General features: G+C 47.2%; 2 pseudogenes across 2 annotated transcripts in view; both read left to right on the top strand.

Annotated features, from left to right (window-relative positions):
• The window catches only part of LOC100387179 (keratin, type I cytoskeletal 18 pseudogene), a 137,683-nt pseudogene that overhangs the window by 102,728 nt on the left and 11,796 nt on the right, over positions 1 to 23,159 (top strand). The window lies entirely within an intron of this gene.
• On the top strand, positions 3,347 to 7,536 carry LOC144579310 (annexin A7 pseudogene; annotated as a pseudogene). Its single transcript, XR_013526631.1, has one exon. The product of XR_013526631.1 is annotated as an annexin A7 pseudogene (transcript).

Here is a 23,159-nt window from a genome sequence, read left to right as displayed (position 1 = left end):
CTTGAGTGGCTGAGTCGCAACATCCCACACACACGCCACCTCCCACAGCCCCTTGGCCTTCTGCACATACCCGCTCCCAGCCCATGGCTCACTGGTCACTCTGCTTTCCGACGGCTGGGACCACACACTGCAGGTGACTCTTGGGAAGATCCCACCTGGGCCACTCATTGGTCCTTGTGAAGAGTCTTCTGCCCCCAGCCAGATGGTGCCCTGCTTGGAGGCAGAGATCAGGTGATGTCCTCCAGCATTCCCATGGCCAGTCATCAGCTGCCCATGCCCAAGGCATTTCCACGGGTCAGGTCCTGCCACACTTGGGCACATTTCCCAACATGCTCAATCAGTCTGGGGACAGGCTCCATGGGTGGGGCCACTTCTCATTAGCATTTCCCCCTCTGTGGTTCCCACTGTCTGTCATGAGCTGGCCCCCTCATCTGTGAGCATGGAAGCTTGGAAGCCTGAGCTCATCTGCCTGGATGATGGCAGGGGGAACTCTCCTACAGACAAATCATGACCTCAGGGATGCCTGCCATGTATCTTGCTCATCTGGGCAGGCCCTACTAAACCCTGTGTGTGCAGAATTTTGTTAAAGCCTTACAGCCACTCCAGGAGGTAGTATCATCATCACCATCCTCAACCTTCATTTAATTTATAAGAAAACCGAGACATAGAAAGACCATGGCCGAGGCCACAGAGTTAGGAATGGTGGACCAGGATTCAAACTCCACCAGTCCGACCTCATGCTTTCTGCTCTAAACTCTCACTCGGCTGTGGTGGTATGGTATACCCCACCCTGACCTCACCTGCCCACAGTGTCACACGCAACTGTGTGAAGGCCACAGGACAAGTGCAGGCTCCAGGCAGGAGGCTGCCTCTTGGCAGTGGTGCCTGTGGTCAAGTCACTTTTCCCTGCTAAGCCTCTGAGGTCTAACTTGGGGTTTATGATAGGAGCTGCCACCTTGAGGGATTGGGAGAATTAAATATACTCATCTGTGTTAAGGCTTAGAGCAGTGCCTGGCACTGGAAGCACTCAGTAACATGCATCGTTATCACAGTTATTAATAATATGATTGTTCCCACTAGAACATTCCAGGTCTGTCTGTCTGACCTCGTCTCCTCTCCAGGATGAGACATTTGTGCATTGACTTCCAACATCTCTCTTTTAAACTTATCCCTCCATCTCATTCTTCCACCTTCTCCATTCCTCCTCCTTCCAACTCTGACATGCCATTGACTCGGTTTAATTCAAGCAAATGCTCAGAGCCCCAGATCCCTGAATGCGACAGATTGAGAGGGTGGGGGTGGGGGTGGAGAATGGAGGAGCTTGTGTAATAGGACATAAATAAACTTGCACATGCTCTTCTTTTTAATTGCAGATTCTATCCCATCACGGGGCAATTTTTATTTTGCCTTCTCTTGAATAAGTGGGAAGATGTTTTATTCATGTGTATCTTCCCAGCATGCAGCCCAGTAGGTGCTCAATGTGTGCTGAATGAGTCGGTGCATTGGGTTCGGCTCCGGCCAACACATATGCCAGGTGCTGTTGTAAGCGCCTCACACACACCAGCTCATTGAATACTCTGGTGCTGTCTTAAAGTCCTGGAGCCGAGCACTCTGAAGTCTGGCTAATAAAGGAAATGTGTTGGTGGCCACCCTCTTGATGGACACACCATTGAATCTCCAGTGTGAGCTTTGTGGCTTCTAGTTTCTCCCCTCTTGCTTATGGCACTGCTCCCCTCTAACATTTAGGAAGAGAGTTTCAGCACTAGCTTCCAGCTGGGTGAATGGTGGGGCCTGAGTGATGATGACAAAGCTGAGCACACAGCTAAGGGGACCTCCATCGTTTCCAGTAGGGTTTTATTTGAGCAGTGCCAAGAAATTTCAGACCGCTAGAAACTGCAAACCGTGGAGGCTTAACACACCATGCCACCACCTGGCCAGAGAGGCCAGGGTTCAAATCCTGGTCCCACCACGTAGGTAGGCAATTCCTTGCTGAGCCACAGGGTCCTCCTGGGTGGAGCAGGGTGCACACCCTGCCCAGTGGGTCTGTGGGAAGATTACCCAGCTCACCATGTGACATTTAGCAGGCACCTTCCTCACTCTGACAGCCAGCTGAGCACAGGCCACTAAGGAAAGAATTCAGAGGGAGAGAGAAGAGGCCAAAGAACGAAAGAAAGGATGCCTCCTCTAAGAACAGCCAGGCCGGGTGGGACAGGGTGGTGGGCGGAGGTTGGCCGGGAGGGAGCCATTTACCGGCACAGTCAACAAACAAGGATTGGGAATATAAAGCTCAGCATTGTGCTAAGTGCTGAGGAAGTAAAAAGGAATTTTTATTTCTAATTTATACCCCACCTACTTCCAAAGAGAATTTTGAAGGTGACTCACAGTGAAAACCACATATGCAGCAAGATCACGAAAATAGAAATAGAAAATCAAATCCATGGAGATGAAGAAAGGAAAACCACATTTATTTACCCAGGTGCAAAGTCCTTGAATGCATTCCATCATTGAGTCCAACAGCCCCATTTTACAGATGAGGAAGATGAGAGGCATGCTGGGACCAGGCAAAGGTGCAAGCAGGGCAGAACTCACCAACAGGCTCAGAGCCCAGGATACCTTTCGGGGACCACTAAAATGTTTTAAAATTTCTTTTAAAATCAGAAGAAGAGAAAAGAACCTTTAGGTTGAAGAAAATGTTTTAACATATGATATTAATAGACTTGTCTTTATGCCCACACAATTGTAAAATGTATTTCATTTTGTTGTGGAAGAAGAAGTCTGCAGGTATAAAAGTGCCTGGAGTCTGCAGAAGTCATAATGCGGCCCAGGCCACACACTCAGGTCTACCTAACTCCAAGTCTTGTGCCCTTTCCTCACTTGTGCAAGAACATTTGTTGTCATTGAGTGTAACATTCGAGTCAGCTCTGCAGCTAAACAGAGACCACAGTGAGATCAATAATTCTAAGTTTCATAGAAAGGATGTGTAGTGAGGTGTAGGGAGGAAACATTTCCTCTGCAATGCAGTGATGGGGAAAATGCAATGCGATGCAACGATGGGGAAAATGTAACTTTTACAATTTTCTTTCTTCTTTTTTTTTTAGAGATGGGTGTCTTGCTGTGTTGCCCAGGCTGGACTCCTGGGTTCAAGCGATCTGCCTGCCTCAGCCTCCCGAGTAGCTCACATTCCCAAGTAGCATGTGCCACTACATCTGGCTAAAATTTTCTTTATAATGAATGTCTTCTTTCTTATCAGTTCCACTGGGAAGCAGGAGGGTAAAATCCTAAATTTTATCCAATTTGGTAAATGTCAAGCTTGATCTAGTAATCAAAATTGTTTTTCATAGGTAACTTGACTGACTCAGGTAAATGTCAACCTTCTGAAGACTGCTCTCTCTGGCTGCTGAATCCCAGTGTGGCAGACATTTACGACCAGAGCCTTGCACAGCCCAGAAGGGAGGCCCTTGGGTTCCTGTGGCATCACCTGGATCTTCACCTCCTGCTTCCTGAGCTCATGACCGCTGTGATGGGATGGCCCCATCTTGCTTTCTGGGGTGCTGTTCCAGGAGCTGTCACTAGAGCCCATGATCCCTGCCAGCTGTCCTAGTGGTCACTCAGTCCTGTCACCAGGCCTCTGCATTTCTGCTGGCTTTCTCAACACCTGCTCAGGTGCTGTCTCAGACTCCCCTACCTCCTACTTCCTGCACTACCTCCACGTCTTCGTATGGGTGCTTCTCCTGGACCCAGTGTTCCTGGAGAAGGGTGTCTATTCCAGACACTCCCTGTGGCCTTCAGACATCTGCTTGCTTTAAAAACTCCAAACTTGGCAGATGACCAGGTTTGGCTGTGATGCTGCTGCCCGGGTCAGAATGTCATACAGGCTATCCCCCAACAGGCTACGCACCTTTCCCTGGATATCCTCCTGCAGGTCAGGAGTCATCTTTTCCCCCTTCTGGTCAGTATCCTTATCCTAGTGGCTTTCCTCCAATGTGGGGAGGTGCCTACCCACAAGTGCCAAGTAGTGGCTATCCAGGAGCTGGAGGCAACCCTGCACCTGGAGGTTATCCAGCCCCTGGAGGCTATCCTGGTGCCCCACAGCCAGGGGGAGCTCCATCCTATCCTGGAGTTTCTCCAGGCCATGGATTTGGAGTCCCACCAGGTGGAGCAGACTTTTCTGGCTATCCACAGCCACCTTCACAGTCTTATGGAGGTGGTCCAGCACAGGTCCCACTACCTGGTGGTTTTCCTGGAGGACAGATGCCTTCTCAGTATCCTGGAGGACAGCCTACTTACCCTAGTCGGCCTGCCACAATGACTCAGGGCACTCAAGTAACTATCCAACCAGCTGCCAACTTCAACGCTATGAGAGATACAGAAATTCTCCATAAGGCAATGAAGCGTTTTGGGACAGACGAGCAGGCAATTGTGGATGTGGTGGCCAACTGTTCCAATGATCAGAGGCAAAAAATTAAAGCAGCATTAAAGACCTCGTATGGCAAGGATTTGATCAAAGATCTCAAATTAGAATTAAGTGGAAATATGGAAGAACTGATCCTGGCCCTATTCATGACTCCTACATATTATGATGCCTGGAGCTTACGAAAAGCAATGCAGGAACTCAGGAACGTGTATTGATTGAAATTTTGTGCACAAGAACAAATCAGGAAATCTAAGAAATCATCAAATGTTATCAGTCAGAATTTGGACGAGACCTTGAAAAGGACATTAGGTCAGATACATCAGGACATTTTGAATGCATACTTGTGTCCATGTGCCAAGGAAATCTTGATGAAAACCACAGTGTAAACCACCAAATGCCTCAGGAAGATGCTCAGCGTCTCTATCAAGCTGGTGAGGGGAGACTAGGGACCGATGAATCTTGCTTTAACATGATCCTTGCCACGAGAAGCTTTCCTCAGCTGAGAGCTACCATGGAGGCTTATTCCAGGATGGCTAATCGAGATTTGTTAAGCAGTGTGAGCCATGAGTTTTCTGGATATGTGGAGAGTGGTTTGAAGACCATCTTACAGTGCCCTGAACCGCCCTGTCTTCTTTGCTGAGAGGCTCTACTACACTATGAAAGGTGCTGGCACAGATGACTCCACCCTGTTCAGGACTGTGGTAACTCGAAGTGAAATCGATCTTGTACAAATAAAACAAGTGTTCGCTCAGATGTATCAGAAGACCCTGGGCACAATGATTGCAGGTGACACGAGTGGAGATTACCGGACACTTTTTCTGGCTATTGTGGGCAGTAGGAGAGATTTATTTTTTTAATGAATGAAGCTATTCACAGCTTATCCTTCAGAGCAATGACCTGCATGCAGCAATATCAACCATCAGCTAACCAAAAGAGCTTTCTATCAGGGACCATATCAGGGTAATGTGCTTGGTTTGCACATGTTGTTATTGCCTTAATTCTAATGTTATTTTGTTCTCTACATATAATCGATGTAAAGCCATATCACAATGATACAGTAATACTGCAATGTTTGTAAAGCTTCATTCTTACTAGTTTCATTCTAATCAAGATGTCAAATTGAATTAAAAAAATCACAGCAATCTCAAAAAAAAAAAAAAAAAACTCCCAACTTGCCAGGTTGTCCCCTGACACATCGGTGGGGAAGATAATAACGGTAGAGGCAGAGAAGAGCTCTGGCTCCTGAGCTACCTGTTCTCTCTCTATTCTCCTTCCCCTTCCACAATCTATGAGGATAGAAGGGATATGCTTTCCTTCATCATCTTCTAAAATGTAATCAGCCAGACCTACCTCCTGATGTGCTAAGTGAGAGTCAAAAGAATTTAGTAAACGTTTTCTCTCTCAACATCTAGCTTTCCATCTGAGACTCAAACATTACTCCAATGTACAAGAACCTACAGAACAATGTTTACAGGATATGAAAATTTATCTAAAAATAATTCCAGAAAGTATCAACCCCATTGCAGACACATGTTAGTTCAACAGGAGAGACTAACTAGACCGACACTTAATTCCAAACATAATATCATCTATGTGTCCTTGTGTAGGGAATGTTGAACAACACGAACACCATCTCCAATACTTACATGGCAAACCTTCTTCCAATAGCTGCTTGTTCTATTAACCCTCCATAAAAGTAGGCCAGAGCATTAGGCACTTTTCTGGGGAAAGGGGCTGATCCTGGAGAATCTAGTTGTGCTATATCTGGTGTTCTCCCATCTGGATGCAGCTTAGACACCCCAGATCAATAGCATAGCATAGTGTAGCATAGCGTAGCGTAGCATAGCATAGCATAGCATAGCATAGCATAGCATAGCATAGCATAGCATAGCATGTGTCACTTCTTTCAGCCAGAGCTAGGAGGTGGGGGCAAAGGCACGGTCCATCTCTCTCACCCTGGAGGAGGGCAGAGAGAATTTCAAAAAGGGATATGGGCACAGCCAACTATTGGCCATCACAGTTTTTTTGACGATTAGTCATGATTCAAAATATGAACCAGAAATGGCTTGAGAGTTTGAGGAGGAATGGGGTTTTGAGAGGAAATGACTCAACAAATACGGATTATTGGAGCAGAGATCAGACTCCAGGATCTTCTACACTCAAGCTACAGAGATGCAACTATCAGAAGTCTGGATATGGCTAGGTGGTTCATGCCCATAATCCCAACACTTTGGGAGGCTGAGATGGGAAGATCACTTGAACCCACGAGTTTGAAACCAGCTTGGGCAACATGGTGAAACCTTGTCTGTACGAAAAATACAAAAATTAGCCAGGCATGGTGGTCTATGCCTGTAGTCCCAGCTACTCGGGAGGCTGAGGTGGCAGGAAGGCTTGAGCTGGGGAGGTAGAGGTTGCAGTGAGCTGAGATTGTGCCAGTGCACTACAGCCCAGGCAGTAGAGCCAGACTTGTCTCAAAAACATAAAGTCTGGATATAAATTATGATTCTTAGTCTCACTCTAGAAGGCTGTGAGTAGTTGCTTGAGCCAGAAAGAAGATGATTACAAGGAAAATCAAGACTTTTGCATTGGAAAGAGATCATCTTTCCAACCACTGCCTTTGAGATGGAGAAAAGAAAAATGGACGGTCACTATCACTACTTACATTAATGTTATACTAGGAATCCTATCCATTTCAACAAAGAAGAAAAAGGGCCAGGCACGGTGACTCATGCCTTTAATCCTAGCACTTTGGAGGCCAAGGTGGGTGGATCATCTGAGGTCAGGAGTTCAAGACCAGCCTGGCCAACGTGATGAGACCCTATCTCTACTAAAAATACAAAAATTAGGTATGGTGGCATGCACCTGTAATCCCAACTACTCAGGGGACTGAGGCAGAAGAATTGCTTGAACCTGGGAGACGGAGGTAGCAGTGAGCAAAGATCATTCCACTGCACTCCAGCCTGGATGACAGAGTGAGACTCTGTTGAAAGAAAAGAGAGAGAGAAGAAAGGAAAGAAGGAAGGAAGGGAAGGAAGGAAGGAAGGAGGGAAGGAAGAAAGGAAGGAGAAAAGATAGAGAAAAAGAGAGAGAGGAGAGAAAGAAGAAAGAGAAAGAGAAAGAAAGGGAAGGAGGAAGGAAGGAAGGAAGAGAAAGAGAGAAAGGGACTTAAGTTTGGGGAAGATGAGACAAACTGTTAAATATGTACAGACAATATTATTGTTTAAATAGAAAATCCCAAGTTATTAGACCAAGTAAAAGAGTTTAGCATGATTGCTGGGTATAAAATTAACATGCAAATCACAAGTTTATTTCAACAGATGGGCAATAAACATTGAGAAAATAAAAAATTTTAAAGTGATCATTTACATTTGCAACACAAGTGAAGTATTTATGAATAAGTCCAACAAAATGTGTGCTGATTTTGTATAAAATATTGAACTTTATTGAGAGACATTAAAGAATGCACTAATAAATGCAGACATACTATATTTATGGATGAATGAGTCTATATTGTAAATATGCCATTTTTCCCAACTTTCTATGTAGATTCAATGCATCACAATCAAAATCCCAACACATTTTTTGCATGTAGAACTTGGTAAGCTTATTGTAAAGTTCATATGAAAGTGCAATAATTATAAGAACAGGTGATGGAATTGCCCTACCAGGTATCATGACTTATTATAAAGCCATAGTAATTAAGAGTGTGACATTAGCATAGCCATAGAGAAATAGATGAATAAAACAGAAGAGAGAGACATGAACAGACTCACACATATATGGATACTTGATATATGACTGATGGGAGATTATAGGGCAGTGGGAAAAAGACTTTTTAAGAAATGATACTGGAGGGAAAAAAGAGCTAAAGGGGAAAAAATGAGTCTCTACTTCACACCACATACTAAAATCTCTTTCATTTGGAATAAAGAGCTAAATTGAAAAGTAAAACTATAAACCTTTTAAAAAAAGGAGCGAAGCAAATACTTTTGTGGTCTCAGAGCAAGAGTTCTTAAATGAGATATAAAAGTAAGGAATTAGCTGGGCACGATGGCTCACACCTGTAATCTCAGCACTTTGGGAGGCCGAGTTGGGTGGATTACCTGGGGTCAGGAGTTTGAGACCAGCATGACCAACATAGTGAAACCCTGTCTCTACTAAAAATACAAAAATTAGCCAGGCCTGGTTGCACACACCTGTAATCGCAGCTACTCGGGAGGCTGAGGCAGGAGAATTGCTTCGACCCAGGAGGTGGAGGTTGCAGTGAGCTGAGATTATGCCATTGTGCTTCCAGGCTGGGTAGCAAGAGCAAAACTCCATCTCAAACAATCAAATAATAAATAAATAGGTCCATGAAGTAGATTGGCATTAAAATTAAGCACCTCTGTTTATCAAAAGTTATTATAAAAGTTGGTGATATTAAATTGTTGAAAATATTGTTAGGTGTCATACTGGTATTGTGGTTATGTTATGAAGAGAGATAAATTTTGAGATAAATCCTCAAAATTTTATGATGAATAGTGTTTTAGATTTGCTTAAAAATGAAGCTAGAGGAGCAGAAGCTAAAAAGGTGTAAGTGAAACAAGATTGTCCATGGAATTATGATTGTTGAAGCTGAGTGATAGGTACAAGGAGATTGATCATATTATTCTATCTACTTTTGGATATGTTTGGAATTTTATCATAAATAACTTTGTGAGAGAGAGAAGACTGAGGAGGGACTATAAAGAGATTAAAACAGGCCGGGCACAGTGGCTCAAGCCTGTAATCCCAGCACTTTGGGAGGCCGAGGCAGGTGGATCATGAGGTCAAAAGATTGAGACCAACCATCCTGGTCAACATGGTGAAACCCCGTCTCTACTAAAAATACAAAAAAATTAGCTGGGCACGGTGGTACATGCCAGTAATCCCAGCTACTCAGGAGGCTGAGGCAGGAGAATTGCCTGAACCCAGGAGGCGGAGGTTGTGGTGAGCCGAGATCGCGCCATTGCCCTCCAGCCTGGGTAACAAGAGCGAAACTCCATCTCAAAAAAAAAAAAAAAAAAGGGGAGAGATAGAGAGATGAAAACAAACCACAAACTGGAACTACACATAACCAATGAAGAACATAGAAAAAACTAAAAATCAAGGGAAAAAACCAGTTTTTCAAAGGTAACAGACTTGAACAGACAAGTCTGAAAAGTGGAAATCCAAATAGGTAAGAAACAAAAAAACAGCTCAACTTCATTAATAATCTGGGAAATAAAAATTTAAACCACAATAAGATACCATTTTGTATCCCCCAGATTGGAAAAATTAAGTCTGTAATACCAAGAGATGACAAGGATGCAGATGCCTCTGGGAGTATAACTTGGTACCGCCAATGTGGAAACCAACCAGACTTGATCTAGTAATGGTAAAGACCATGTCATCCAGCAACTTTATTGCTAAACACCCTAGGGCAACCCATGCATGTGTGCGCCAGAGACAAGAAAACTTCCAGCAACAACATTGGTGAGGACCTAACACCGGGAACAACTCAAACGTCCATCAACCATAAAATGCATAAACTGTGAGCTTGTATGATATATGAAATCTCATCAGTGAAAATATATACAATGAAACTGTAGCTATGCTGACCAAGTGAAGCGAATGATAAAAGAATGCACACAGTATATTTATTCCCAAGTTTGAAAAATAACTAAACTAGTGGGTTAAACTATATCAAGCTGTATGAAATTGCAGAGATTCAGCTACTTTTCTCTTACAAATGGCGTTTATTATTCACTCTAATACTGTTTAGGGTGCATGCATAAATGGTAAAACCATAAAAAAAGCAAGGTTCAATCAGACATTTTCTGATTCACAGAAAAGTTAGGATAGTGTTACCTCTGAAGGAAAGAAGGGAGATTTGACTGGGGAAGGATCTGTGATGTTGGTAGTGAGGAACTTCACAGGTACTAGTGATGTTCTAGTCGATTTATTTATCTCATGGGTGGTCAAAAAAATTGCCTTATTTATTTATTTATTTATTATTTTAGAGACAGGGCTTTGCTCTGTTGCCTAAGCTGGAGTGGCATGATCATGGTTCACTGCAGCCTCCAACTGCTGGGCTCAAGTGATCCTCCAGCCTCAACCTCCCGAGTAGCTGGTATCACCAGCACATGCCATCATGCCCAGCTAATTTTTTTATGTTTTGTAGAGATGGGTTCTTGCTATGTTGCGCAGGTTGGTTATGAACTTACTGGGCTCAAGTGATCCTGCTGCTTGACCTCCCAGAGTACCGGGATTACAGGCGGGAGCCGCCATGCCCAGCTAATGTTTGCTTTATAGTTCTACTTTAAACGATGCATATGTTTTACACATTTAAAATGGTTTTATTTTTTAAATAAAAAGAGGAAATAAAACCGTAGATGCAGGTTCTGAACTCAGGGCACACTAGCCAAGCAAGAGATCAGGGCACAGTTGAGAGATGGAGAGAGCAGGGCATCTGCTGCTGAAGGATAGGGGACTATGTCACAGATAACCTGTAATGGTTTGTTTTGCATTGTCTTGTTTTTCCCAGATAACAATTTTAATACAGTTATTATTCTACCCAGAATGCTGAATATGACAAATTGATTTATTCATGACTTTACTTGTAATTATGTATATAATAAATTACTTAAGTGTGTTTCCCCAGCAGAGAATGAGCCCCCAGGGGCAAGGCCTGGGAAGTTTTCATGCTTGTACCAGTAAAGCAGAGTGCCTAACGCTGTAGCTTCTCAATTAAAAGGTCACTGAAAGGATGGACTCCAGATGAATGGATGGACAAGTAGACGGATGGACAGACACCTTAGGGAGTTTTGTTTTATTTTATTTTGAGACAGAGTCTCACTGTGTCTCCCAGGCTGGAGTGCAGTGGCATGATCTCGGCTCACCACAACCACCACCTCCTGGGTTCAAGCGATTCTCCTGCCTCAGCCTACTGAGTAGCTGGGATTACAGGTGTGTGCCACCATGCCTGGCTAATTTTGTATTTTTAGTAGAGACGGGGTTTCTCCATGTCTGTCAGGCTGGTCTCAAACTCCCAACTTCAGGTGGTCCGCCCGCCTCAACCTCCCAAAATGCTTGGGATTACAGGTGTCAGCCACCATGCCTGGCCAGGGGTTTTATTTTCAGAATTAGTGAAGGGATTTTTTTTTAAATCTCCCGTGGTGAATGGAGTGGTTTTATAAACATCAAAGTGCTGGTGTGGTATAAACAGAGACTACAGCATATTTAATGATTTAGTGAATGGGACAACGCATTCCGTATTTTGAGTGCTTCGTTAAGTCCCCATCTTATTATGCTGTTGGCATTTGTCAGCCACACAGGGGGTACCACCTCCTGTACAGCTCCAGGGTACCTGTTCTCTTTGTTTTTTTAGGTAGTGTTCCTGGAGTTGTCGATGGGTGGATTCTGAGCCCAGCTTTGCTGGGGAGGCACTGGAGCGGCAGGCATAGCAACGACCACAAAGTTAGGTGTGGAGATGTTGCTAAGCCTGCAGGCTGGCTGCTCGACACACCTCCCACCCCCTTGTCAAGGAGGGCGGCACTCGGATGACACGTGTTGGGAAACACTGTCCTTCCTCACTCTTTTTCCTCTGTTTTTGTTTCTTCTCACCTGCTTTTCTCCCTCCCCTTTTCCTCCTTCTTCTCCTTTCTCTCTTCCTCTTGTCCCCTTTTCCCTTCCTTCCCCTTGGCCCCTCACTTCTCTCTTTGTCCCCTCAGCCTGTCTCTGTTTCTGTCCTTGTCATTCTTTTGTCTCCTTCTCTTTCCCAACATCTGCACTCAGAAGCAATCTTTCACTAAATCATTAAATACGCTGTAGTCTCTGTTTATACCACATATAGAAGAGATGTCTATCTCCTGCTCTCAGTCAGACACCCCGGGGTTAAAGACATTGAACATTTCCGTAACCCTCATCTCCCCTCCCCAAGAGACCAGCTCTGATTGTGTTTTTTTAGGAGGCCCAATTTCCTCTGGGACCTTCACCCTGTGCACTCCCCACCCCACTGCCACCCACAAAGTGCAGACCCCCCTGGGTGGTCCAGAACCTGCTCCACTAGGTGACCACAAAGCCCCTTTGGGCTGGCTTGGGAGCCCTTTCCAAAGCTGGAGGCAGGAGGGGAACCCTCTTTTTACTTCTAAATTTATCCATCCTTAGCTCCATGAGCAAATGCCCTGCTCTTCCTGGACCCCACAATAGAAACACAGACTTTGGCTGCCCTTCTTTTCACTCCTAAGGAGGGCAGCTTTTACGCTAAGGGGCATTAGAAGATCATCCTCTACCAGGAAGGCATAGATGCTTTTTCTCTGCAGACTCTGCCCTGAGCTGATTTGACCTGATTGAGTGAAGATGCCAGGATGGTGGAGCAGAGGGGGAGAAGGATAGTGGGAGGGGGCTGGGAGAGGCAGAGGGAGAAAGGAAGCTCAAAGTCTAGAATTTTAGAACTGGAGGAGAAGGAAGGACCCTGTAGGACCCAGCACCCCACGCCACCCATTCTTCTGCCAGAGTCACAAGCAGTCTGCTCCCTTCCTGTGTGGGTAATTGGCAGAGCCCGGACAAGCAGGCAAGTCTCCGACTCCATCCCAGCCCAGCACCGCCCACCGCCTTATTCAGGCAGAGAGTTGACTGTCTTGGCAGCAAAATGAAACCTTTTGATTTACGAGGAATTCTGAGATATCTTCCAGCTGACAGTCTTTGGAGAATTGCACAAGCCCACACTTTTGTGGGGGCAGCATTTAATGAAATGAACACATGAGTTATTCGTTTTTCATTAAGGATGACATGCAGAGAGTACATATCAGGATGAAAAATAGGTCCCGGCCTGGGGCTCCACAGCCTTATGACCCTGAGTGAGCAGGAGAGCCAGGAGCACCCATTTCCAGAGGCAGGGAACGGGAGGAGGAAGAGCTAACACCTTCAGAGCACTTACCATTTTCATTGTCTCCTGTAATTCTCACTAAGTATCATTGCTCCAGAGTTACAGATGAGAAAAACTGAGGCTGAGAGAGAGTAACATGCCCAGCATCACCAAGCTAGTGAGGGACAGAGCTAGGATTTCAATCCCAGGCTGCTTTGGCTCAGCTCCAACAAGCTGTCTGTGCAGGAGCAGGAGGCCAGCTGCGCCGGGCCTGGGGTCCAGTGGTGCAGACGGGGCCCACACTGCAGACGCTGGCTCCAGATGGAAGCTGAAAGACAGAGGAGCCCTGAGGCCTGGCAAGGAGGACCCTCGGCTTTGGTGGTCAGCCAGGCCCAGCTGGATACTAGCTGAGCACATGAAGTCTGGGGAGCAGCTGGGCCATGAAAGCGATGCCCGTGGTCTCTGTTTCTGCCGTTTTCCAGCCTCAGAGCAACTTGGCGTCTGTATCAGAAACCCCAGTCAGCCCTCATTTCAGATGCAGGTGCAACACAAATGGGCCCTCAAGCCGGGCAGACCTGAGTTTGAATCCTGAGCCTCCTGCTCATGAACCGTCAGACCCTGAAAAAGTTCTCAGCCTCTCTTGAGCCCCCTGTGCCCATATCTGTCATGTTTATTGAAGAATATTTACCTCTTAGCATTTTCATGAAAGTTTTAAAATGTTATTATTAGTAGTAGCAGCTGTATAACAGCAATAATAACTCACGTATATTGAGTGCCTTTATATGCCCTGCACTATGCTGAGAACTTTACATCCGTGACTTAACCTTCACCGCACCTCTCCAAAGTACTGCTGTTACATAACAGCAGCATTTTACCTGCGAGGAAATGGAAGCTCAGAGTTCTTTGCTGCCCAGGTCATATGGTTAGCAAATGGGGCCAGGGTCAGAATTTGAACCCACATGTGGGTTGAACCCACATGTGCCTCCCGCCCACCAACATGACTCTTAATGAGCAAAGTACCTACACATAGTAGACCCTCAACCAATGGGAGTTCCTGTTCTTTCTTTCTCCCCTAAAAGCCCAGATTTTCATAGTGCTATCTGAGATTTACTTTAGAGCTTGCCCACATGGAGTTTTTGGAAAGTCAGGAGAAAGAGGGGTGGTGGGTGCATTCCCCGATCCCGGGCCCCCTCCCCCACTTCCTCCCTTTTAGGGTTTGGCAAAGGCTTCACTAGAGGCCACTCATGGAGCTGGAAACAATGCAAGTTTATTTTGGCAAAGAGGGCCCAGTTCCCCTTCTCTGGACGCCTGTGTGGGAAGAGGACTAGAGAACGTGGCCCAGGCCTCTGTCAGTTCCCGTTACTCTCCCCAACCCATCCACGGCCGAGTCACACCATCACATGTAGCTCTGAGAAGGAAATGAGATAAGAGCTTTCTTTCCACTTCAGACAGATCATAAGATTTCCCCTCCTCTCTCCACACTCCTCTCCAAAAAGAAGTTGAACCAAGGACATGGTGTGCCAAAGTGAAACTGAAAACTCTTAGCAGATCTCTTCTCGGCCCTGTGAGCACATCCTCACCTGGGCATTTGGCTACCTGTGGCAAATACAATAAGCAGGGCCCATGGCCAGTGTGGTGACGAAAGTCATAGACACTTGGAGTGGCAAGGGACTGTCACTGTCCTCTGATCCCAGCCCCCGCCTGGCTTAGATTCAGATTCAGCCTGTATTTACTGGATGCCAACCCTGGGCCAAGCCAGGAGTGCTTTTGCACCTGTTATTTCATATTTCAAAATCCACACGACCATCTTTCTGGAAAGGCCTTACTTTCCCATTTTTACAAATGTGGAAACTGTGGCTCAGAGAGGTCAAGTAGTCGGCTCAAGGTCATGACGTGAATAGGTCGTTGGCAGTGCTGGGATATGGTCTTCCAGCTCTGAGACCAAGCCCTGTCTGTCCCAGGCACAGAAGGAGTCTCTTCTATAGCATTCCAGGTAGAAGTTTCATCCAGATTTTGAACTCCTTGTGTGTCTCTTATTTCTAAGGAAAGTCTCATCTAAAATGTTTTTGGGGGCTGGACTAAAAACTGCCTCTCTGTCACTTTCATCTATGGGTCCTATAAGTCCTAAATCTAACTCCAGGTAAAAGAAAGCAAGCCAGAGCTCTGCCCTTGGTCATGTCTGTTCTTCAGAGATGAGGAGATGGCCCCAGATGACTCTTGGCTGCCCCATCCCTGTCCTGGAATTGGAATGGGTGCTCTTGAGAGCTCAGCCCTGCCACTTCCTAAATGTGGACTTGTTTCTTAACGTCTCTGAGTTTCCATCAAATGGGGGCGATTGTGTCTACGTTGCCAGATGGCTAAGGGAGTCAATGAGAAGATGTCTCCAATGCACTTCCCCCAGAGCCTGCACGTAATTAGCTCTCAGCCAATGGTAGCTATTGTCGTTGTTTTATCATCAGTAGTATCTAACCTCTCCGAACCCTGGCTCCTCTTCTATGGGGTGGGAATTATAATACCTACTTTTGTTTCCCCCATCAACGCAAGTGGGTGTTCCAATAATAGCCACTTCCCATGTCCGGGAGGAGCACACAGTGATGCCGGCAGAGAGGGCTCAGAAACTGCAAAGAGCAGGTCATGTGTGCTCTAGCACCCTGGCTACCTTCTCGGGAGCCTGTTTCCTGAGCTTTCTGTCCTTCACCAGAATTTTCAGAGTTGTGATGTTTTTCTCTTCAAAAGCATCTCCTCTGTAGCATACTACCCACCCCCAACAAACTTTTTTGAGCTAAAGAAAAAAATATAGAAATAGAAAAGTGTTTAGTCAGCCAAGCATAGTGGCTCTTGAGGTCAGGAGTTCGAGACCTGCCTGGCCAACATGGTGAAACCCCATCTCTACTAAAAATACAAAAAAAAAAAAAAAAAAGCCGGGTATGGTGGTGGATGCCTGTAATCCCAGCTACTCAGGAGGCAGAGGTGGGAGGATTGATTGAACCTGGAAGACGGAGGTTGCAGTGAGCTGAGATCGTACCCCCACACTCCAGCCTGGGCAACAGAGTGAGACTCTGTCTCCAAAAAAAAAATTGTTTGGTCTCTTTTCTGCATGCACCCTAGGGTCAGCTGGAGTCTTCCCACCCTTTACAATATAACAAGGGTGATTTAAATCTTCCATTCCTGGAGGTGGTAAAAGTCGAAAGAGAGTTGAGGGTAGAAGATGAAATGGCATGCATCTCAAAGACAGAGAACAGAGAAGGTGTGCAGGTGCAGAAAGGACTACTAGTGTCCACAGGGAACCCAGGGCCACTGACCTGGAGGGTGGAAGAGAAATGGGTGGGAATCAGAGGGTATTGGGGGTGGGAGGAATGCAGCCCACCCCTTACCTGGGAGGCCCTATTGGAGTGTACAGACCCATTTGCTTGAAATCCAGGAGAAACGGATTCCTCAGGCCAGAATTTGTGTAGTTCTTAAAAGTTTGCAGCAGCACATTTCCTCCTGTAGATTCTTTCCTCAGACAATCCCACCAAGCCTGCAAGGTGAGGAAGGAGATTGAACACGCCCTACCTGAGCTCCTCAGCTGCACCTTGTGCTGCTGTCAGGAGGCCATCTCCCAACTCCTCCCAACCCCTCACGGCCCTGCTCTGGGGCAGGTAAATATTCCTCATGCCAGCAGGTGAGGAGGCTGGGGCCAGATGACAGCTAGGGAGGGAGCAGAGACAAGATGGGCAAGCCTGTGACAGAGCGAGACGCTGTCTCAAAAAAAAAAAACATGACATGCGAGCTTGGACTCCAGTGAGGAATCCTGCATCTGCTCGGTGAACCCCTCTGCTGCTGAAAGTACAACGGGAGAGGGGAAGGCCACAGGTGGAGCTGGCCATGAGGACTGTCATAGGTGAGCTCAGGGGCTTGGGCACCACCTCATAGGCCACAGGGGCTTGCTAACCACCTCTGGGAGTGACATCATGAGGAACATGGCATTTTAGGACAGTTGCCTGCTTAATGGGGAGGACTCTGCTGAGCCTGGTGTGGCCAGGGGTGCAGGAGCCGGCTGACATGGGTGTGAGGGCCCCTCCCTGGCTCTCTCAGAAGGATGTTACTAGCAGCAGCCACTACAGCCCTGAGCCCCAGAAACACCATTGTGGAGGCTTCCAGTGCCTTCTCAGAGCTGCCAAGCTCTCCGTCACCAGTAGCTGGTCCTTGGTTCCCACCTGCTGCCATTCTTCCAGATTTGAGAGGCAAACCCAGAAATCAGCCCTCCAGCTTCCTCTACCAAGAAGACTGGCGGTTACAACCTGGCTCTGTGGGGCTTCTCTTGCCCTCTCTTCTGGCTGCCCCACTTGGCTCCAAGTGAGGGTTAGAGGAAGCTGGAAGTGGAAAATGCAGCTGGGGGAACCTACCAGGCAGGCCCCAGATGAGAGAGGTGGGTGGGGAACCCCGCCCTGGCCCAGAGAACTGGAACTGTCCAGCAACCCTGGAGAAGGTACCAAACCACCACTGAGTTGGCAGTGACCTGCTGGGGGTCAGTAGGGAGCTGCAGAAGGCACACTGGGGGCTTTCTCTCCCCATTCATACTCCACCCTCCCTTCACCCCAGCTTGGCCCAGGGCCGGGCAGGGGAGGTACTGATCGCTGATCATCAGTAATGGCATGATAACAGTTTTCACAGCTCCTTCCCCGCCTTAGCGCTCTTGATCCCTCAACAGCTCCTTGGAGGAGGGAGGTAGGGCAAACTTCGTCTTAGTTCACAGATGTAGAAACTGAGGCTCAGAAAGCTCATGTGACTTCTCAAAGCCAAGCAGTTGATGAGGGACAGAGTGAGGTCCAAATGTAGGAACTCGCAAGTATGGTGGACTTTTTCTGTCTGCCTTCTCATGCCACTTCCTCTGTCAACTCTCCGAAGATTGGTCTGGGACCCCTGCAAAGGCACAGGTGGGAATAAGCATCCTAGGTCAAAGGATGGTAAGGAAAATAGTGGACAGATGGGCTGAAGAAGGACTGACTGATAGAATTATCAAGACCTTATTTCCCTGAGCCTCCAACAGGTGACCCTTTTATCTGTCCTGGAACACTAGACCACCCAGAAACAGGTGCAGCAGCCCCAGCCAGCCCAGGCCGCTCAGTCTACCCATCCTCTTGCCTCCTCTCCTCTAGGGAACTCTTTGAATAAGAGGACACCAGATCATGCCTGCAGTTCCAGCCCAGGGTGAGGTTGAAACACTTATGCTTCCTATTTAAAGCCGCATCTCATTCATCATTTCAGCACCAACCAACAATTAAACCTGATTCAATGGAGCCCTGACAACTAATTTAAACCGGGCCTCACAATTGGCCTGTCACTGGCTATTTAAAACTCTGTCCTGGCCTTTGGGGCCTTTCGGAACCAGGACTGTTTGTCCTGCCAAGAGCAAAGCCCCACCCGCTGTGGCCTGGGATCCCCATGCATGTAGTGTGTAGGGTCTGTTCCAGCCATAGCTGTCTCTGCCTGGCTCCCTGTGAGGCTGTGGGAGGGTTCTGGGAGAGGTTGAGAATGCCAGGAGGAGGAGCTGGTGAAGCAAAGACAAGGCAAAAGCCCACTGAGAGGTCGAATAAGCCCCAGGTGCACACACTTGTGTTGCGCGTGACTTTCTTCAGGCCCTGGGCAAATGTGGCAGCCTGGGGTGTATTGAGAGCATCAGAACCCAGGTTGAGTCCTGACTCTGCAATCCATAAACTAGTTTCGTGACCTTGCCCAGGTCCTTCCTTAGTTTCCTCACCACTGTGGTGGGAATAACAAAGATCTCTTCTAAAACCATCTCCCCGAGACTTAGATTCCCCCATAGCTGGTGAGCCCAGGTGAAAAACATGGAAAACCACCAAGCCCTAAAGCAGAGAAGTTCTGAGCAGAGCAAGCCTGAGCTTGTGTGGGGCCTGGTGCTGTGGAGCAGCATGGCAAATTCCAACCCGGGGCCATGATAAGGTTGCCTGGTGTCCCCACGGCTCTCTAGGGCTGATGGAACACAGCCTCATATCACTAATGTGAACTATCATCCCACCAGGCTGAGGACTGGATCCAGACTTGTGTAGTCAGAGAGAGCTTCCTGGAGGCAGTGGACTTGAGCCAAGCTTTGGAAGCTGCAAGAATTGAGTAAGTCTAGAATGAGAGGGAAGCCGAACCAGGCAGAGCCCCTTAGAGCTAGCAGAGCTTTCACAGCCATTACCTATTGGATCCTCGTACACTGCTTTACTGGATGAGCACATTGAGAGTCTCAGTGACGCTCCACTGAGAGCTTAGGACAGCAGGATACTGGCTGGGCTCTCCTGATATCACTTGCTCTACCCTGTTCTGCCCCATCCAAAGAGCAGGGAATACCAGAAGTAGGGGACAGGAAAACAGGAGAATGGGAACGAGGAAGAACTCCAACAAGAGTCTTTCCTCTAGATTCCTGATGCAGACCATTCTCAAAGGAAAAACACAAACAGGGTAGTTGGGAGTCTGAGGGGCACCACCCAACCCTATCACCACTGGGAACACAAGCTGCCCTGACAGAGCGAGAGGGGTCTCATGGGTCCCCAGGCTCTTTGTGTGGGAGGAAACAATAGCCACTTTTCTGGGGCCTCCAGGGAGAGGAGGAGTGAGATCACATCTGGGGAGGAAGAAGGCAGAAACACAGGATATGAGCATCCTCCCAGGGGAGGATGGAGAGCCAGGAGCAAGGCCTGGGGCTGGCTGCCTCCTCCCCAGTGTCCCTCCTTCCTCTAGGTTCCTGGGCCACACACTCAGGACGACCCGCCTCTTCTGGGATTCTTCAAGGCTCTCACAGACCCAACTAGACTGTAAGGTCCTCGAAAGCAGGTCCACCGCATCAGTCAGTGGTTCAGGGCTCGGGTCCTGGAGTAGGGTGGGCTGGAGGCCTACCTACCTATTAGCTGTGTGATTTTAAGCCAGTCCCTTACCGCCAACCTCCTTGAGATTCTCCTGTGCAATGAAGATAAAAATAGGACCTATCTCATGAGATCATCGGGAAAAGTAAATGAGTTAATCAGAGTAAGTGCTTAACAAAAATATCTCCATTGCATGTGCCCCCAGAGCAGCTAGCACCAGCCTCAGCATGGAGCAGGGGCTTGACTATTAGTCAAGGACTTCAACTCCAGCAGTGAGAACTGAGATCAGACACAAGAGAAGCTCCCTGATGCGGAGGGGTGACTATAAAACAAAGGGCAGAAGTCATCGGGGAATTTCCTTCCCTTGAGGCCTCAGGAACATGCCAGCCCCCCACATTAGTCTGTCCTGGGGGTCTCACGCCCCTGTCCTCCTGGGAAAATCTAGATCCTCCAAACTCTGCCCGGGTTCTACCTGAGAAGTCTTGACCCATGCCTTGTGGTTGGTGTGGGATGGGGGACTTGGGAACAGGACTGCCTTCCTCTGGCTGAAGCCTGGCAAGCAAGCATGGGATGGGTGCTGTCTTCCTGAGAGGGACAAGAGGAGAAGTGATGGAGCCCCTAATTCAAGACCCTGCCGAGGTGGTGTGAGATCTCATAATACCAGTCTCTAAACCAGTGCCTTTCAAGCTCGCTGTGGTGAAGAATTCCTGTTTAAAATATGTAATCAGTCACAGATCAATGCTTTTGTAAAATGCAATAAAAATTTCCAAAAAAATGATCACACACTTGGGTACTGTGGTACCATCAATGTCAGATTGCTGTAAAACTGTTGTGTGCTTGCTCTCAATGTCTGTGTTTAGCTCATCAGCAACCAATAACAGTTTGTACCACTGGCTGCTACCGCAACCACCACACTCCGCTTGGAGCTGACACTTTCATAAAGGTTAATTTCCCTCTTTTTCTTTCTGAAGTTTTACCCCCTCCTTGATTAGATAGGAAGAGGGGTTCCAATAGCCGTTCGCCATCTGTTCAGAACCTCTTCCCCATCGCAGGTCCTTCCTGGCCATTTAACACCATATGCCATATGGAACAGTCCTAATTATACATATTCTGACTCACGGGCAACATGTTATGACTTTTTTCTTTTATTGAGACAGAGAGTCTGTCTGTCGCTTGGGCTGGAATGCAATGGCATGATCATAGCTCATACTGCAGCCTCCAAGTCCTGGGCTCAAGCAATCCTCCGGCCTCAACCTCCCTAGTAGCTAGGACTATAGGTGTGAGCCACCACAATAGCTAATTTTTTTAACTTTTATTATTTGTAGAGATGAGGTCTCACTCTGTTGCCCAGGCTGGTCTTGAACTACTGACCTCAAGCAATCCTCCCACCTCAGCCTCCCAAAGTGCTGGCATTACACAAGCATGAGCCACCGCACCCAGCTTGATGTTTTTTTCTATTGACTGCCCTACAGTAGGTGTGTTCGTGAAAAGGTGAGCATAGATTCTGTATTTGATGCAAAAGAGAATGAGGAGAACTGGGTCCTAAGGCAGGAAAGCCCTTCCCAGGATGGGTATAGGAACCGACAGTGTCCATCTGAGCAGGACACAGTGCAAAGGCTTCTGCTTGGAATGATAACAACTGCAGTTACAATGTTTTAAGCACGTAAGATATGACAGACCCTGAGCTTCACAAGCCATACCTCTGTTTTCCCCAACAATTCTGCAAAATAGGTATGATTTGTCTAATTTAAAATAAGCTATTTCAACTCCATGTGGCTATGCAGGTGCTATGCAGCCTAGAAGGCTTTGAAATGACATCTTCCAAATGCTGACCCGGGAGTGGCTTCATAGCACCCGAGATTTTTTTAAAACGCAGACTTTCAGCCCCACATCCTCAATTCTTATTCGAAGCCTGTGAGCGTTCCCCAAACCCCCCAGGTAACTCCACAGCCTGGCTGGCTCTGGCACTGCTGTTCCGGAGGTTGCTGGGGTCTTGTGGCCTGAGGGGGAACCCTAGGAAAAGTCCAGGAAAAGCCACATGGGAGAAGAGTGCCCAGGAGGGCGCTTCAGTAAACTATGATACAGCCATATGGCAGCGTACTATACAGCCCTTAAAAAGGAAGAATTTGGCCAGGCGCGGTGGCTCACACCTGTAATCCCAGCACTTTCAGAGGCTGAGGCAGGCGGATCACAAGGTCAGGGCTTTGAGACCAGCCTGACCAACATGGTAAAACCCTGCCTCTACTAAAAATACAAAAATTAGCCGGGTGTGGTGTCCTGTGCCTGTAATCCCAGCTACTCAGAAGGCTGAGGCAGGAGAATCACTTGAACCCCAGGAGGCGGAGATTGTAGTGAGCCAAGATCCTGCCGCTACACTCCAGCCTGGCCGGCAGAACAAGACTCTGTCTCAAAAAAGAAGAAGGAGGGGAAGAAGGGAAAGAGGAGGAGGAGGAGGAGAAGAGGAAGAAGAAGAAGAAGAATTTTTAAATAACATTAGAACAGACATTAAGGGAACAGGACAGGTAACAAATCGCATGTACCGCTGTGCCACAGCTATGTAACAAATGTAAAAGTGCATGTTTTTAAAAAAAAAAAAAAAGAGTGGAAGGAAAAACGAAGTGTTTTATTGGTTATCTCCACATGAAGATTCTATGCGATTTCACCTTCCTCTGTACACTTTGCTACATAGGGCATGTGTTACCTTTCTAAACAGAAAAGCAGTAAGCACTGTTTTTGAAAGAGAAAAGTCTCTCATCAGCCTAACTCCAGAATGTCAAAGTTGACCCAACCAGCGTGAGTCAACTTTGACATTCTGGAGTTAGGAAGAAATTGCTGGGGCTTTTGTTTTCTTCTCTGAGGGTAGGAAATAACTCTTTCCCACTGGGTTTCCTGCTGGAGTTGGAGGCCCAGAAAAATTCTGGCTAGAGTGGAGACAGGTATAAACACGCTGGGCCAGCAAGGCCGGTGCGAGTGGCTCCTGCGTTTCTCTTCGCCCCTCTCTCTCCAGCACCTGCTCTGGGAGCCTTCT

This window comes from Callithrix jacchus, chromosome 14 (genome assembly GCF_049354715.1).
Source record: "Callithrix jacchus isolate 240 chromosome 14, calJac240_pri, whole genome shotgun sequence".
NCBI lineage: Eukaryota > Metazoa > Chordata > Mammalia > Primates > Cebidae > Callithrix > Callithrix jacchus.
This window is presented reverse-complemented; position numbering and strand designations above follow the sequence as displayed.